The following is a 17,129-nucleotide window of genomic DNA, read 5'->3' on the forward strand; positions in this document are numbered from 1 at the left end:
GTTGGAGAGCATGGTTCGGGGGAGCTCTGGGGAGATGAGATTTGAGGCTGGGGAGATGAGATTCAGCCCTCTTCATCTATCCCACTTTTATCTACAGTGTGATTACTAACATGTTCAAGCTCTCTGGAGTCTGAGCTGAATATAGAGCAAAGAGGTGGCCTGGATCACCACTGCTGGTCAAAACAACAAAACAGACCAACAGAACAGCGTCGTCTGGAGCTGTGCGGTCAAGGATATTCTGTAGAGATGACCTCCTAGGAGAAGGATGGCCTCGGTAAGACCCCCATTTCTCGGGGGTGGAGAAAGCCGAGAACTGAGGGCCCCTCGGCTCCAGGCTAGGGCCTCCATCTCCCATCTCCTCTGCCAGCCCTGCCTCCTTCCTTTAAGCCTGCTGTTCCTCATCTGAAAAGTGAGGATAAAAAATACGCCCCCCTACAAAGGGCCACTGGTGGGATTAAAGGACCCTGTTCAGATAAGGCATTAAAACTCAGTTATTATTGGTATTATTATGAGTGCAAATTCTCCCAAGATTCAGTCACATAACACGACTCTCTTGACTGGTCATACCTGCTTGCATTCCAAAGCTTCCGCTGAAGTAAGGTCTATATACTAAAGCTGTTTACTTAGGAATTCTTGCTCTACCTGCACCAGTTTCTAGCTGTCCCTGTCTCCAGGTCCATGGTTCTCAACTGGGGGTGACTGCACCCCGCCCTCCCCAAGGACACCTGGCAACGCCTGGAGACGTTCTGGCTTCACGGTGGAGGTGAGGAGAGCCCCGGCACCTTGTAGGGGCGTCCAGGGAGGCTGCTAAACGCCCCACAGCACACAGGGCCGCCCTGATGACCATCGTCTGACCCAGTGCATCAGCGGCTCCAGGCTGAGAAAGTCCTGTGTGGGGCGCTGTGCATCCAAGGACCCTGTTCTTCATGCTCTCCCCCTTAACACAGCTAAAAGCACACACAGTTTATCTTGCAAGCTGGTCATTTTGCAATCTGAAAACAGAGTTGCATCTTGAATACCTAATCACACAAGCAAACTCGACCTTCCAAACTCTTCATCTAGGGCTTTAAAAATATATTGATGTTAAATTTGTGCACCAGGGAAAGCCATTCCTTTTAATTACTTACTGAGAAACACAAACAAGAACTATAAGCCCAGAACGGTGTGTGAATTAGCGGCGTAGTAACAGATTCAGTTCCTTCAGATCATCAGCGGTTTGCTTTCTGAGCATCCAAAATAGTTTCTAATCAATGGGTTCTAAATAAATGGGAGTGGAATGCAATGAGGAAACAATAAGGAAACACATGTATTTTAGAGCCAGGAAAGTAAAAACTGTCATTTTCTGGTTTTCCCCCGTGCAGATATATTTAAAGATCTTCAGCATTTTCCTTAGCTTTCTAGAGATTATATTCCCAACGTGTAAATACAGGTCTTGACCCAGATGACTCTGAGATCCCTTCAGCACTGAAATCCTAGGGTTACATAATATTTCACTGCCCTGGAAATGGCACACGTTTGTACAGGCATCACCAGTCTCACTTTACTCTTGATTTTCCTCCTAAAACAAAGTGCTTTCCCCTCTTGACTGGTTATGTCTTTCCCCTTGATCTCTGTTAGACTCTGCTGTCTTTAATACGTCCCAGGAATCAGATGTTTTAATGCACTTTCCTTTCAAAATGGGCTGCTTTCATCTCTGATCAAATACAGGATGACAAGGATGAGGCGCGTGCCTTTCTCAGCTGGTTGGCACCGCTGTGGAAGGACTTTTAGGGTTTTACAGCCCTGTGATGTGAGATGTCAGATGTGTCAGCGGGGCCGCTGGGAGCCCTGGACTCGTGCTCTGATAGCGCCTCGGTGCTCGGGGGGCTGCTGACAGGTCATGGAGGAGCAGGGGCCTGGGCTCCGGGGGCAGAAGAGGCGCCTTAGCTCTTTGTTGGGGGCTGCGCGAGCTCTTGAAACGGGACTACCTAGAGGGCTCCTCTGTCCGTGGGATTCGCCAGGCAAGAACACTGGAGTGGGGCGCCATTCCCTTCTCCAGGGGATCTTCCCGACCCGGGGATCGAACGCCTATCTCCTACACTGGCAGGAGGACCCTTTACCTGGAAAGCCCCTCTAGGGGACCAGCACCGTAGACTATAAAAGGCACTCGCCTGTCTGGAATTTTCCCGGGCAGCGCAAGGGGCCCCAAAGGCTTGGCCACTGCCCAGCTCTTCCCACCGCCTCCTGACTCAGTGCCGGGACGTGGTCCTAAACCCCGTGGGAATGATGCGACATCACCAGGGCAGTGGATCTTTCGGTTTGCGAGCATGACCTATTTTGTGCTTTCATACATCTCATTTGCATGTTCAGAATAACTAGTCATTTTAGCTTAGGGTTTCCCGTGTGGCTCAGTGACGAAGAACCTGCCTGTCATGCTGGGGATGCAGGAGGCATGGGTTTATCCCCGGGTCGGGGAGATTCCCTGCAGGAGGAAATGGCAGCCCACTCCAGTGTTCTTGCCTGGAGAATCCCAGGGGCGGGGGAGCCTGGCGGGCTGCCGTCCACAGGGCGGCAAAGGAGTTGAGCACGGCTGAGTGACTGAGTGCCCTGATCGTCTCAGCCTGGCCTTCTTTCCTTTAGAAAGAGAAGTCTTAGTGTCCTCATTTGAAAGTCATACCAAACACACTTCATGTTCAACTTCTTGTCACTTCCCTCTTCTCATTATGACATTCTGTGCAGGAGAACTGGGCTGTGTTCCCATGGAAGGCGGGGGGGTCCCTGCCTTCCACCTTCCCTGACCCTGCCCCGCACCCACCCCATCACCCCCCTCTACAGGGCATCCCCTGTGGTCCTCGCCCCTGCACTGTCTTGGGTTCAGGATGGAGGAGAGCTTCTGCACAGGGAGGTGGGGATCCCCAAGCCCCCAAGTTTCACCCTGTGTCCTTAGCGCTCAGCGTGGACCAAGGGCACAGTAGGCTAGCGGAATCCATGTGACAAGTCAGCTGGCTGTGATAGCTCCGGGTCTCGGCTTCCTTCTGACTGAAGAGGCCCGGGAGCTGCGTTATAAAATCCATCTGCAGCCAGACATCACTTCAGATTTTTCTCTGAATCCGTATACTGTGTCTTTGATCCGAGCATTGTAAGCTTCAGTTGGTGACAGCATTTGCAGTGTCCTTTCCTGGGAGATATTAATTATATTGAGAGTTGTCAGGTGTTACAGGGAAATATCACCGATGAGAAACAAATAAACACTCCCTGGGAGGTGCTTCCCCATCTCACGTGAAGGAGGCACCTGCAGGATCCGGACAGGCTGATCAGGGAACAGAGCCTGGTGGCAGAGAAAAGTTTACTAGTAACCCACTGGCGTGACTTTCTGCAGGAGCCACACTGGAAAAGACGGAGCTAGAAATCTACACACTGGTAAAGCCAGATGATGATCACTTCAGAGTCAGGCTTAGGGGGTGGCTCGTACCCACATATCTCTGTCCTTATGGAGGAGACAGCAGAGATGCTACAGCTGAAGCTCTGCTCTTTCGATTATCGAACTTTCCTTCCCATCAGCTTCGAAGGAGACAACGTCTTCCTTCATTCCCAGACAGTCGTCTGTTTGTGTCAATTTGTTCTATTTTAATCCGGGATGAAAAACGGACTGTTGGAGCCCAGTCTCGCCAGATCTTTACTGGCAAAGGGGAGAAGGAAATTGTGTCTGTTTCCTGGCTATTTCAGACACCACCTTTCTCTTGCTCCTAAATGATGTGGGCAGTTTGCTGCAGAGAAGGTTTTTATTTTCTCTCCTGAATTTTTCAGATCGGGGCCCCAGCTCTCTGCCTTCCTGGCCATGGGGCCTGGCCTTCCAATAGGTGATACAGAACACGGCTGACTGCAAAGAACCACTGGGTCTTTGAAAAGCTCAGACCAGAGGCGGGAAAGCGGATATTTCTTTCAAGCTGAGAGGAGAAAGCCAATTTCATTTCTGTCTGTATTTCAGATCTGGTCTCTGTAGCTCTTGCGCCTCCTCTCTCTAGTCCTGTAATGAGGGTCCCCCATGGGACTGGCAGATGCTAGCTTTGTAGCACCCCCAGATCTGAGCATACCAGGCTCCATCCAGCACTTGGCTGGGAGGTGGTGGAGCATTCCATTTTTCCTTCATATTATCCTCTTGTCTGCTATTTTTTACTCCCAATCTATCCCTTTCCCTCCCTCTCTGCCCAGTAACCCTAAGTTTGTTCTCTCTGTCTGTGGGTCTGTTTCTGTTTTGTAAATGAGTTAATTTGTATCATTTTCCTTTAGACTCCGAATATAAGCAATAACATGATATTTATCTTTCTCTGTCCGACTTGCTGCACTTAGTATGTTAATCTCCTGGTCCATCCATGTTGCTCAGATGGCATTAGTGAAAGTGAAGTGAACATCACTCAGTCGTGTCCGACTCTTTGTGACCCCATGGATTATGGAGTCCACGGGCTCCTCCAGGCCAGAACACTTGGAGTGGGTAGCCTTTCCCTTCTCCAGGGGACCTTCCCAACCCAGGGATCGAACCCAAGTCTCCCGCGTTGCAGGCAGACACTTTACTGTCTGAGCCCCCAGGGAAGCATCAGTCCGTTCTTTTCAATGTCCGAGTGACCTTCCATTATTCACACCCACATCTTCTGTGCCGTTCCTCTCGTGGTGGACACTGAGGCTGCTTCCGTGTCTGGACTACTGTCAACAGTGCTGCCGTGACCGCCGGGGTCTGCGTCCCCTTTCGAATCGAGGCGTTCTTCGAGCATCAGCGCAGGAGTGGGACTGCTGGATCCCATGACCTTCCTACTCTAAGTTTTTAAGAACCTGCATCCTGTTCTCCACAGTCTGCACCAATTTGCCTCCCCACCCGGAGTGCAGGAGGCTCCCCTCCTCTCCATACCCTCTCCAGTATTTATTGTTTGGAGATTTTTTTTCATGATGGTCATTCTGCTTGGTGTGAGTTTTGATTTGCATTTCATGGATAATTAGGGATGTTGAGCACCTTTTCCTGGGCCTCAAGGCCATTTTTGAGGAGAGATTGAGTTTAAAGGATTTAAGACACTCGGTTCTCTTAAAGCCAGTGTGGAGAGAGAGCAAAGGCAAGTGACAGCCCTTCGGGGAAATACCGTCTAACTGTCTCTGCTCTGGAGATGAGGGGGTGGGGGCTGCTGGAATCACGCGCGATGGCGGTGTCCCCCAAGGTCCTTTTTCACCTTTGGAGTATTTGACTGTCTCCTTAGGCACCCGGACTGCTTACAGCATCGCTGAACCCACTAGTGGCCACGTGCACAGACATTCTTTACTTTCCATCTTACACATTCTAAAAAATAACTTTGTTACTTGGGCTTGGATGTAAGAAACGCTGATGTTAAAGAAAAAAAGAAAGAAAGACAAGGGATTTCCCTGGTGGTCCAGTGGCTAAGACTCCACACTCTCAATGCAGGGGCCCCAGCTTCGATTCCTTTATAGGAGAACATGCTAGAACTTTCCTTTACAGATCCCACATGCTACAACTAAAAAGACTCAGCGCAGCCAAATAAACTTAAAAAGGAAAGAGATGTATATATTTCCCCAAGTCCTATTGTAGTAAGCTGAAAGTAAAGCTACCAGATTTCCTTTCTATGTTGTTAAATAGAGTGCCTACTTTTTTTTTTTTTTTTAGCCGTTCAATGAAACTGGGCTTTCATTCCTTGATGCTGCTATATCTACTGGAAATGGAAAGACCAATATTTGATGTTCTTGTCTAGAAAGTTATCTATTGCCACTTTGGAGTCTAGTGAATTACAAAGCTTGTATTGAAGTCAAAACCAAGGTGTCAATCAAAGTTCAATTCAGTTTAGTTCAGTCGCTCAGTCGTGTCCGACTCTCTGCTACCGCATGGACTACAGCACGCCAGGCCTCCCTGCCCATCACCAAATTCTGGAGTTTACTCAAACCTGTGCCCATTGAGTCAGTGATGCCATCCAGCCATCTCATCCTCTGTCGCCCCCTTCTCCTCCCACCTTCAATCTTTCCCAGCATCAGGGTCTTTTCCAATGAGTCAGCTCTTTGCATCAGGTGGCCAAAGTACTGGAATTTCACCTTCAACATAAGTCCTTCCAATGTACACCCAGGACTTATCTCCTTTAGGATGGATTGGTTGGATCTCCTTGCAGTCCAAGGGACTCAAGAGTCTTCTCTAACACCACAGTTCAAAAGCATCAATTCTTTGGAACTCAGCTTTCTTTACAGTCCAACTCTCACACCCATACGTGACTGCTAGAAAAACCATATCCCTGACCAGACAGACCTTTGTTGGCAAAGTAATGTCTCTGCTTTTTAATATGCTGTCTAGGGTCACAAAGAGTAGGACACGACTGAGCAACTGAACTGAACGGAACTGATGCTAGTCATAATTTTCCTTCCAAGGAGTAAGGGTCTTTTAATTTCACGGCTGCAGTCATCATCTGCAGTGATTTTGGAGCCCCCCAAAATAAAGTCTGACACTGTTTCCACTGTTTCCCCATCTATTTGCCATGAAGTGATGGGACCGGATGCCATGATCTTCGTTTTCTGAATGTTGAGCTTTAAGCCAACTTTTCACTCTCCTCTTTCACTTTCATCAAGAGGCTTTTTAGCTCCTCTTCACTTTCTGCCATAAGGGTGGTGTCATCTGCATATCTGAGGTTATTGATATTTCTCCCGGCAATCTTGATTCCAGCTTGTGCTTCCTCCAGCCCAGCGTTTCTCATGATGTACTCTGTATATAAGTTAAATAAGCAGGGTGACAATCTGCAGCCTTGACGTACTCCTTTTCCTATTTGGAACCAGTCTGTTGTTCCATGTCCAGTTCTAGCTGTTGCTTCCTGACCTGCATACAGATTTCTCAAAAGGCAGGTTAGGTGATCTGGTATTCCCATCTCTTTCAGAATGTTCCACAGTTTCTTGTGATCCACACAGTCAAAGGCTTTGGCATAGTCAATAAAGCAGAAATAGATGTTTTTCTGGAACTCTCTTGCTTTTTTGATGATCTAAGTATCAAAGTAGATAATTGAAATAAAGGAGACCAAGGACATTTTTGTTTCATGAAGAATCTTCTCAGGGCTGACTTCCAAGGTTGGGATTTCTATGCTCATGGATGCAGAATTCTATTATATTCAAGAAGCTTAAATGTGGTCCATGGGATTTCAGCTCAGAATGAAAACAAACATCTTTACCGACACACACTGCTCTACAAGTGCCCAGTTTCCCTGAGACGGTTTTCCAGTCGCCACATACAACCACCCAGAAGGAGGCTGAGCACCAAAGAAGTGGCACTTCTGAACTGTGGCGCTGCAGAAGACTCTTGAGCGTCTCCTGGACTGCAAGGAGATCACACCAGTCAATCCTAAAGGTGATCAACCCTGAATACTCATTGGAAGGACTGATGCTGAAACTGAAGCTCCAATCCTTTGGCCACCTGATGTGAAGAGCTGACTCATTGGAAAAGACCGTGATGCTGGGAAAGACTGAGGGCAGGAGGAGAAGGGGACGACAGAGGATGAGATGGCTGGATGGCACCACCAGCTCGATGGACATGAGTTTGAGCAAGCTCGGGGAGATGGTGAAGGACAGGGAAGCCTGGTGTGCTGCAGTCCATGGGGTCGCAAAGAGGTGGACACAACGACTGGCCAACGAAAGCATGGAATTGTGGAATCGTGCCCAAAATAAGCATCTATTTTTACAGTTCACTGTTTTGTGGTTGGTTGTTATTGGACACTGGTGGCAGATAACTGATGCAGGGGTAACTCTCTCGATTTGGCAGGGACTCTTTAAGGACACAGCTGTGTACCCAACACTTGGAACAAACGTTGAAAAATAGATGAATACATTCAGGTAATGTCTTGGACCACAGGGGACACACGCCTGCTCTGTAGCTCTATTTAGCCTAATCACAGCCATGTCACACAGTCTGAAATCTTGATTTATAAATTAGTTAATGAAGTTAGTCCTCGTTGACCACCAGAGTAGTAAAAGTAGGATTTAATAAGTCAACTCTGGATGCCGAATTGCCTGGAATTGAAGGTGGAAATTGTCTGGCTAATGTTGAGTCAATGCCCCCTTTTGTTACAGGAATTCCAAGGGTTTGAAGATAAATCTCAATTTGATTAAAGGCTTGTTTTTCCATGAAACCAAGAGAATAAGGTATAGAAAGAGGACAGAAGTTTCAAAACACAATACGCATGCTTCATGTTACAAGCGCACATGTATTTCTGTTCAGCACTGCAGAAGTATTTTTGTATTTGCCAAGTTCGCTACATGCCTCTCTGTTTGAAAAGGCCAGAGAAAGGTGGTTTTAATAAAGGTTTTCTAATGTAATAGAGTAAGCAGTAATAACATCCTGTTTGAAATCCCTGGGAAGAAAAGAAGTTTCTTTTTGAAATGTTTTTTCAAGAATTGTTTTCAACTAACCCGAAGAGGAGAGATCAGTGTCAGGGTCCTGAAATGGGCCCTCTGTAGAATTTCAGAGCTATGCCTTTCATCTCCCTGATGGATGATATTATTTGGGCTCGGAATTACTCTATAATCAGACGAAATATCCAGAAAGCTGAAAGCAAAGGGGAAGCCTTTGAATGCGGTCACAAAGCGAAGTCAGTTTTCCATTTCTGTCATCAATTAAAGTAGCAGAAGTGTGCATGTGAAATCTATATTGTGGAGCTGGTGAAAAAGCTCTGGTAGGGGGGTGGCTGGTTCCCGGAGGAGGACAAGTGATCCTTTAAGGGAGAGCAGTTACATAACAGCAGAGAACTGTGACGCTGAGCTGCGAGCTCCGCAGGACGAGGCCCTGGCGTGCGGTCAGCCGTGGCCTCAGCCACACATCGTGAGGCTCTGGGTGTCGTGGGCCGTGCGTCAGCCCGGGAATTCGTCCGTATCTGTTATTTTGATGCTAGTCAAGGGGGCTGAAGCAGTGGAGTTTTATTTTCTTGTCTGCTTCCTGGATTCTCTTGGTTTTCCTTCTCGCTGACCTGGACAGTCTGTGACAGGATCTAGTCTGTAGGCCTACTTTCCTAGGAGAACAGTGAGCTGCAGTCAACCAGTGGTCCCTCGAAAGGAGTTCGGGTTGAAACAGCACTGTCTCCTGCCAGGAGAGCATGGGCGTAACAAGGAGGCTGTGTGTGAGTCCCAGGAGTGGAGCACCGGCCGGCAGAGAGGCCTCCTCGGCCTTAACTGACTCCGTGGAGAGAGGGCTTCCTCCACGGGCAGAGGCCAACTGCCTCACATGGCAATCGGGAGCTTGCCCTATAGCCTGTGGAGCTGTGATGAAGTGGGACAGGTTGGAGATGCAGACGCGGGTTTGATTCCTGGGTCGGGAAGATCCCCTGGAGGAGGAAATGGCAACCCACTCTAGCATTCTTGCCGGGAGCATCCCATGGACAGAGGAGCCTGGTGGGCTGCAGTCCACGGGGTCACACAGAGTCGGATACGACTGAAGCCCCTGAGCACGGGCCAGGCCCCGCGGGCACGTCTCTGCAGGAGGCTGCCTTCCAAGCGACGCCGCCTTGAGTTCCGACAGAAATCGTTTTCCTCCAGAGTCCTCCCACAGCGGCCCCCTGACTTCTTTTCTTCCTCCAAGACCTCACCTCCCCCCGGAGCAATGGACAAGCTGCGGTAATAACAAAATCCTCCACCCTCTGGGCACCTCCTTTCTTTTGTCAACACTTGTTCTAAGGAAGGTCTTTCATTCCCATCTGAAGGATGGGATAACTGAGGCTCCTGGAGGTGGTCTCTTGCCTGGGTTGCACAGTGACGTTGACCACCTTCCTGGTCGTCTTGGGTCTGAAATTATGGGATGTCCGGAGGGGTAATTGTTGGTATCAACTTGGCTTGGCTTTGCTGCCCAGTTGTCTGGTCAAATACTCCCCTAGATACTACCGTGGGGATGCTTTGTGGCTGTTGACCTCTCTGATGAGCTAACTTGAGTAAAACAGGTCACTCGCCCCTCTGTGGGTGGGCCATGTCTAATCAGCTGAAGGCCATTAACAGCAGACACTGACGTTTCCCGAAGAAGCAGCTGGTTGATAACATGGCTCTTGGCACAGACAGACACAGATATTTGCATGTGTGTGTACAGACTGCACAGATTAGCCCCGACTCTTTGGAGACCCTCATGCAGACGTCCATCCCTCCTACATCTCATGTCCTCCCCCCCCAGGCTTTTCCACACTGTGACTATAATGTGAGGAAGTGGCTGAGTACAAGCTATATGAAACCACGAGGAAGCGAGCTGTGGGGTTCGTGACTTAGCACCGTATCTCGTGAGTCCCCTTAACGTTGTAAGAGGTAAACAGTAACTCTAGGCTCGGTCATCAGCTTGTCTCTCCCTTGCAAGGCCTTTCACTCACCTTCACGCCCCACGACTGTCATCAGCCTAATTAACCAGCCTCTTAACACAGCCGGACCTGGGCCAAGCCTCTCCACCTGGACCCCTGCGTGGTCGGACATTCTGCTGGGTGATGCTCTGACTCTCAGACATTGTGTCTATCAGATTCTCCAGAGAAACAGAATTAGCAGGAGAGATACAGGCATGGATGCAGCTATCCACAGAGAGAGAAATGATGTATACATGTGGAGAGAGCTACAGAGATTCAGACATGCAGACAGGTACAAACTCACAAAGATCTACACAGACACAGCTGTGGGTCGGGTCCCCAGCGGCTCAGCAGTAAAGAACCCACCTGCCAGTGCAGGGGCCACAGCAGGCGTGGGTTTGATCCCGGGGTCAGGAAGATCTCCTTGCGGAGGGCATGGCAACCCATTCCAGTATTCCTGCCTGTAGAGTCCCATGGGTGGAAGAGCCTGGTGGGCTACAGTCCATGAGGCCACAAAGAGTCGGACACGACTGAGGTAACTGAACACTCATACACACAGCTATTGATACAGATTTAGTTTAAGGAATTGGCTTGCCCGGTTGTGAGGGCTGGCGAGTCTGGAGTCCATGGGACGGACAGCAGGCTGCACACTTGGGCAGGAAATGATGCTCTATCTTGAAGCAACGGCTGCATCCTCCTTTTTCTCGGGGCAACCTGTTTGGTCTCAGGACCTTCAGCTGATTGGGTGAGGCCCCCTGGCACAGTCGGCTGGTAACGTATATGCTGACAAAGTCAGCTGACTGACTGCTGGCCTCTGCAGCAGTACTTGGTTGATGATGAAGTCACTGCGAACCAGCGCCCGGCCCAGGCGACCCAGGCGACCGACATCACAGCGACGTCTCAGGATCCCAGCCACCCTGCAGTCTTGGGGCTCCTTTCTGGGGAAAACGCTGAGGAGTCTGCCCCTTGTGCGGGGGCCCCTAGGCTTGTACTAAGTGGCTGGGATCCGGCCGACTGTCTTTAGGGGACTGTGTAACTTACTGCACAAGCTGGACTGTTCTTGAGTATTGGAATGATGCTCTGGACAGTTCCACCGGGACTAATGAAGGGTGCGTGGCCCTGCCTCCACGTCTTTCTCTGCACAATCCACGTGAGGCTTCGGGAACTGCTTTTCCCGAACATCCTCAAGGTCTGAAGACCTTTAACTGCACTCTGTCAACTCTGCACAAGCGCACCCCATCCACTCTGCCACGAACGCTGATATTTCCCAGCACCCCTCCCCACCCCACCAAGAAGAGTCTTCACGGTGCCCTGAATTGTCCTGATCCAGTAACCACTGCAGACGGCGGCCTCAGAATCTTGGCCCAGGGCAGGGCTCACCCCAAGCCCCCTGCCATGGTCCCTGCCTCTCTGACCCCAAGCTGGCCGCCTCTCTCCTGCTTTCCCTTCCGAGGAAGACAGACCCACGTTCCCCTGCCCCCCCAGCACCCCCTCAAACATGAGACCTCTCAGCCCAAGACTGGACTGCCCTGGGGTCCCCCCTGGAGTGGCCCATAGCCCAAGGAACCTAAATTCTGAGTCTGTCTTCTTTTCTGAGTAAGGGAGATTTCAGAAGCAATGTAACTGTAGACAATTTGAAAAATGCAGGTCAGGCCCTAATCCTTGCCCCTTTATCCCACCCTGCTGCTGCTGGAATTAGAAGCGTGCTTCTCCGGGCCGAGGTGGGAGCTCAGGCCGGGCCACGGCGCTGGGTTTAGGTGTGTGGCTCGCCTCCGGCCTGGGATGTTGGAAGCAGCGGTGGATGCAGAGCCCGAGAGGGCCTTTGGGCCGGTGCCTGGCCCCTCTTCTCTGCTGACCCCGTGAGGAGCCGCCCAGGCTGACCACGGCCCGTGGAGCGGCGGCAGAGGGACGGGGAGCAGGAGGAAGCTCCGGGGGCCACGCGGGCCCAGACCCCAGAGCCGCCGCGCCCGCCCCGGGCCCCGGCAGCCCCGCGGAGGCCTGAGGAAACGTCCCCGAGCACGACGGCGAGGACGGCAATCTACGCGGAGGCTTAGCAATCTGCCCCCGCGTTCTGGGGGCACTTGTTACACAGCATTATTGCGGCGCTAGGTGACTGGCTCAACAGACGAGGCTGCACGTCCACACTTTAAGTGAGCACCCAGACAATCCTGGAGTAAGTGATTTGCTGGCTAAAAACTGGTTAAGTCTAAGCGATGAAACATTGGAAGGATCAGAGCCTTCGGATCCCACATTCCAAAAGGTTTTTTCCTTTTTTCTTTTCCTTTAAACCAAGAACGGATACTGTTAATTTTTTCACATGTCTTTTGGGGGCATCTTTTTAGACGATCACTTTTTTTTTTAATGTTCCTGAGTTATATTAAAATATCCTTGTGCTTCTTGAACAATTTTACTTGATCATAAACTATTATCATTTTAATATACACTTGGTCTGGAATTGCTAGTATTTTCTTTAGAATTTTAATAAGCCTATTCATAGCTGTCATTTTCTTTTTTGTGCCATTTTGGTCAGCTTTTGGGATCAGAGTTGTGCGGGCTTTGTGAATTGCACTGGAAGTTTCCTGTAATTTCCTCTGCTGTGGAGCAGTTGACACAGCACGGTAATTATCAGTTCCTTAAAAGTTGGAAAGGGCTTGGCCCAAAAAGTCTGCGCTTGGCATCTTTTGGGGAGTAATGCTTTGATAATCCTTCAGTTTTTTTTTCTGTGATCATTATACATTTAGATGATATATTTCATCTTCAGAAGGTTTTGGAAAATTACCGTTCTTAAAAAAAACCATCCATTTCTGAAAGATTTCCAAATGTGTTATCATGGAATTAACCATCTTACTTATAGCAGGGTTTACCGTACTATTAATCTAATCTTCTATCTAGCTAGTTCCTCATTCTTTACTCTATGTTTGGGTGTTTTCTCATTTTTCTAGAGCAGTTTGCCAGATGTTTGGCATTTTAATTAGCTTTTTTTCCCTCAAAGTATAAGCTCTTTGTATGTGTATCTGGTTTTATTCTATTTTTGCCACAAATTTCTATTTTAAAAATTACTTCCTTCCTCCTGCTTTGTTTTTCTTATATTAACTTCCTGGACTGAATGCTTTCTTTTATTTTCATTTCTCCTTGTTTAATAATAAAAGCTTTTATGGGTATAAATCTGTCTTTGAACACAGCTTAATTTTATTTCCCTGTGGTCTGAGTATTTGGCGTGCACAATTTCTGCCTTTTGAAATTCAGCAAGGTTTTATATGTGGTCTCATGCATACTCAATTTTTGTAAATTTTCTGTACAATCCCTAAAAAGAATATATGTTTTCCTATAGGGAACAAAATTAGAAATGTATTATTTCACTTACCTTTATAATGACTTCATTCAGGTCCTTTAAAGATTTTTATTTTCTCGTTCTTCATCCATCCAAGACTGAGGAACGTTTCAGATAGTAAAAATAGTTTATTGAGTAAAAATACATTTTGACAAATGTGTATGTGGGCAAACCTTTGAAAACGTCCTTGCATCTTTTCTCTCTCCATTCCCTCCACCAAAAACAGGATAACTACCATAGGCAGGCACCATTATTGCTTTCTTATATTCTTTCAGAATGTATTTATGAAAATCAAGAAAATGCAAATATATATTCTCATTTTCACACCTTTATTGTTTCACATTTATGCTGAAATCTTTTCATGTTAATCATAGACATCATGGCACAACACTGTAACATGCTTTAAAATCCATCTCAAAAATTAGGAAGACTTTCCGTGTAGTCAATATAGCATTACCCCAACTGAGAATTACTAACGGCTCATGGTATCTTCTGGTGCTGAGCACGTAAGCGGATTTCCGGACTTCGCTCGCGTCGGCGTGTCTGCGTTACTTCCGGTTATTTCATCCCGTTAAGTCTTCTGTTCCTGCAGGCTTTTATAGCATGTTTCCAAGTGTTCAGAAAAGTGAAAAGATACACACCAGTTACTGCAGACACACACCAGGATGGCCAGGCAAATGGGGACCTGTTTACACAACCAAGTCTAACCGTGGCCCGTGCAGCCCCTCTCCTCCTCTCCACAGTGACTTCACTGATATTTATTAAATCGGGGTTTTCCAAACAGTTTCAGCCCCGCGACCGTGGCTGTTCTCCTTGTCCCAGGTTTAGCCAGCCGTCACCATCACCTGGCTCCTGCGTCTTCAGCACCCCTGCCTTCATCCTCGAGCCCCTTCTTGATCTCTGGTGAGACCGGGTCCGATGATGGTTGTGTGTGCGCCCCAATCCTGGGAGCGGCCCTTCGGGCTTTTAGAATTTGTCTTAGAAACCAGGGTCTCTGGGCGCAGCTGCCCACTGTTTCTAGGAGCCAGTGCTCCTGAGGTCTCCCCGTGGACAGTTTGCAAGGTGCTGGAATGGCCTGCATGTGGAAGTTTCGTTGGTGTCGCCCTGCCGACCATTCAGACCTGACTTTTTAAGACAGAATTCCTCTTTGTTTCTTCTGTGGCACTTGCTCTGTTCGGACGTCTCAGCAAATTATCCAACTTAAAATTTAAAAAAAAAATTTTTTTGCATACAGTGACAAATAGTTTCTCTTGATGAAAAAAAAAAGTCTGTCGAAGGATTTCTCCTCCGTCGTTTTTAATTTTGTACCTGTGTTCTCATCACTTTTGTTTCTTCTCCTCCTGTGACGGGGCTGGCCGCAGGGTCAGCAGCGTCCCTGAGATCACGGGGGTTGCTTTCGCTTTTGTGTTTACCCGTGGGTCCCTTTCTTACTCTATTGTACACTTTTCCTCTGGGCTCTTTCCGTGAATTTTGATATTGTGTTTAACTCCTTGACTTGGTTGCTTAATTTACCTTGCTGTTTCATTTCTGTGGATATAATTTTTTTTTTAATTTGAGGATAATTGCGTTGCAGTGCCACGTGGGTTTCTGCCACGCGTCATCGTGAATCAGCCGTAGGTATACACATGTCCCCTCCCTCCTGAACCCCCCTCCCACCCTCTCCGCACCGCCCCCCCCCCCCCCCCCCCCCCCCCCCCCCCCCGCCCCAGACTAGGTTGTCAGCGAGCGCTCAGTTGAGCTCCCTGTGTGATACAGCAGCTTCCCTCTGGCTCTGTTTTACGCACGGCCACGTGTATGTTTCAGCGCTACTCTCTGAACTCGTCCCATGCTGTCCATTTCTTCTTGAGTGGTTTCTGTAATCGTTGCAGGAGTTGGTCTAAGTCGTGTACCGTGGCACACTTATGACAGAGTTGCTTGCACTGTTCCCTTGCCATCTACCCAAAGTCTGCGGGGTCTGTAGTAATATAATGTCTTTCTGATACTGCTAATGTGTCTTCTTTCTTTTACTGTGATCGGTTTGTCTAGAGGTTTATCAATTTAATTGATCATTTTTTAAAAAAACTTTTGTTTCAGTGATTTTTCTCTATAGTTTTTATTTCAATGATTTCTGATCCTTGTTTTATTATTTTTTCCTTCTGATCATTTTGAGTTGAATTTTCTCTTTTTTTTTTCTTATTTCTCAAGGTAGAGGCAAAGATAGTTGTCTTGGAATCTTTTCTGATATAAATATTTCATGCTATGCATTTTTTCTAAATTATAATTTAGCTGAATCCCCAAATTTTCATATATTGCATTTTCCTTTGTATTTTCTTTTTCCAAAATGTTTTCTCATTTCCTTGAGACTTCCTCCAAAGGTCTTAAAGTGCAATGCTAAATTTCCTAATGTTTGGACGTTTTCAAAGTATGTTTCTTTTACTGATTTATAGTTACATATGGCCAAAGAAATTACTTTGCATAATCTAAATTCTCTTAATTATTTTGGTTAAGTTTTTTTTATGGCCCAGATATGACTTATTTTGACGACTGTCCTCTGTGAACTTGGAAAGAATTTGCATTTTGCTTCTGAAATGGAGAGTCTGTGATGTCAGTGAGGTGAAGTTGCCCAGGGGTGCTGTTAGGGTTTCTAATTTTCTTGTTAATTTTGTATGACTTTTTGATTAACAACTGCAAGAGGAGAACTGACATTTCACAGGACAGGGGTGGATTCGTCCACTTTTTTTCAGGTTTTGGGTCACATCATCCAGAGCTTTGTTGTTAGATGAGCAACCTTTTAGGATTATTATTTCTCTTTGATTAATTGACCTTTTCAAATTTTGAAATGTCTATCTTTATTCTCAGTAATTTTCCTTGTTCTGAAGTCATTTTCCTAATATTTTCAGTTCAGTTCAGTTCATTCGCTCAGTTGAGTCCAACTCTTTGAGACCCCGTGGACTGCAGCACGCCAGGCCTCCCTGTCCATCACCAACTCCCCGAGTTTACTTAAATTCATGTCCGTCGAGTCAGTGAGGCCATCCAACCATCTCATCCTCTGTTGTCCCCTTTTCTTCCTGCCTTCAGTCTTCCCAGCATCAGGGTCTTTTCAAATAAGTCACTTCTTCACAGTAGGTGGGCAAAGTATTGGAGTTTCAGCTTCAGCATCAGTCCTTCCAATGAACATTCAGGACTGATCTCCTTTAGGATGGACTGGTTGGATCTCCTTGCAGTCCAAGGGACTCTCAAGAGCCTTCTCCAACACTGCAGTTCAAAAGCATCAATTCTTTGGCACTCAGCCCTCCTTATAGTCCAACTCTCACATCCATACATGACCACTGGAAAAACCATAGTTATGACTAGACAGACCTTTGTTGGCAACGTAATATTTAGCTTATCTAATATCTAACTTTTCCTAATATTACTGTGGTCAATCTAGACTTTTTGATTAATGTTTACTTGGTATATTGTCACTTCTAATTTGTCTATATCATTATATCTGAGAAGGGAAATGCAAT

This window comes from Capra hircus, chromosome 12, assembly GCF_001704415.2.
Source record: "Capra hircus breed San Clemente chromosome 12, ASM170441v1, whole genome shotgun sequence".
Lineage (NCBI taxonomy): Eukaryota > Metazoa > Chordata > Mammalia > Artiodactyla > Bovidae > Capra > Capra hircus.